The sequence below is a fragment of the Galeopterus variegatus genome, unplaced genomic scaffold, assembly GCF_000696425.1.
Source record: "Galeopterus variegatus unplaced genomic scaffold, G_variegatus-3.0.2 Scaffold7442, whole genome shotgun sequence".
NCBI lineage: Eukaryota > Metazoa > Chordata > Mammalia > Dermoptera > Cynocephalidae > Galeopterus > Galeopterus variegatus.
The window spans coordinates 79,080-81,158 of NW_007733553.1; positions in this window are offsets into that span (position 1 = coordinate 79,080).

The following is a 2,079-nucleotide window of genomic DNA, read 5'->3' on the forward strand; positions in this document are numbered from 1 at the left end:
TTTATTAATTCTCTATCCTTTTTAAATATTTCAGTAGTCTGACTTAACAAATAAAACCTTCCTATTAATTGGTATTCTTGTTCATCTAATAAATTTATTAATAATGTGATTCTCAAGTTCTCTTAAATGTTACAAATACATAAAAATAACAAATGTTAGATTCCCTTTTAATACTAAATATGAATACTATAGGTTTGATTCTTTTAAGTGTTTCTACAATTCATTTTAAATCTTCCCAAGACTAAAACTTCCCAGTTAACTGAAGTTTCCTTCCCACCAGGGAAGACTTTACTATCCCAGTTAACTGAGGTTACTTGTGGTTACAAGGTTACAGCAATCTCAGCTGATCAGTAGACCCGGAGCTGCAGACAGACAGAACAATACTTCTCACCACATCAATGACATACCAAACCCCTTTTATATCACTATGGCATGGGCTTCAGAACTTAAAGGCTTAACTAATAGGTGCAAATAAATACAGTATATCTCCCATATAGTCAACATGAAGGAATAACAGCTAAAAATTTTACTACAATGCCCTCAGGTATAAGAATGTACCATAACTATTTTTGTTTTTTAATCAAATAAAATTTAGTCCCTTGTGTACNTAACAGCTAAAAATTTTACTACAATGCCCTCAGGTATAAGAATGTACCATAACTATTTTTGTTTTTTAATCAAATAAAATTTAGTCCCTTGTGTACGAAGTTTTCCATTATCCTTTGGGTTCTTTGAAAATCCCAGGGGATCTTGTGGAGTCCAGAATATTCAGGAAAGGTTTTTCTTCTCTTTAAATCACTGTAGGCAGGGTTGATATGGCCATTGTCCAAGTCCACCCACTCCTTTGAAGGTGGGCAGCTCTGTGTCAAGCCCAAAAGCCTCATGTGGGTCAGTTTCCCAGCAGAACCAGCCCACCATTTGTATTTCAGGTCTTGCTACAACCTAGGAGCACTGAATGGAAACAGATGACTCACAGAGTGAGTCATATTTCCAAATGCCTCCCCAGATCAGCCCATTTCCACGTCCCTCACCTCAGAAATAACTCCACTTCCAGCACAATCTACCTCTGTATCAGTCCATTTCTGTTGCTTACAACATAATACCTGAAACTGGGTAATTTGCAAAGAAATAAAATTTATTTCCTACAGCTTTGGAGGCTGGGAAGTGTAAAGTCCAGAGAACACCTCGGGTAAAGGCCTCGTTCTTGGTGGAAACTCTCCACAGCAACTCAAGGTATCACACGGTGAGAATGGGCTGGGCAAGAGAGAGTAAACCTTACTCACTTTCCTTATAAAGCCATCAGAACCACACCCGTGACTACCCATTAAACCATCAACTCATTACTCCACGAATGGATCAATCCATTCACTAGGACATGGTCCTCAGATCCAATCACCTCCCAAAGGCTCAGCCCATCAAATACCATAATTGGATTTCCTATCCTCTTAACACTGCTACATTGGAGATCAAGTTTCTAATACATAAACTTTTGGGGGACACTTAGCAACCTCCAAACTTAATTTTCAACAAACAAACCTGAAAGGTTCTGATAACTAGATAACAGACGACTGTTGTCTTCTGGATAACAGACAACTTTGGCTTTTGACCCAGCAATGCAAACACCAGGTTGGCTACAGTCTTAGGAAGGAGGCAGGTAAAATACCTGCAGCAACAAGAACAAATCATAAATTCATATCTCAGTAAGTTACCCTGCCACAGAAGCTATACATTTGTTCCAATAATAGTGACATCACTCAAAACATTTTCTATAATTGCTTTTATTAATGATTTAACAGCTGCCCAGGAAAAAACGTGTTAATTTCTATAAATCACACCCAATGATGGTACATGACTACAAAACTGGCTATGATCCTTCTATAATAATACCTGTCAAACTAGGATAGGTTATGGTTTATGAATCATGTAAGTGTAGAAGTATGGGGTCAGTATTTAGTTAATGCTATTTTGAAAACAGTTGTTTATAGTCGTTAAAGCCTAAGGTCATTTTACTGAGTATTTATTTATTTTATTTATTTATTTTTTTTCCTTTTTGTCTTTTTTCGTGACCGGCAACGGATC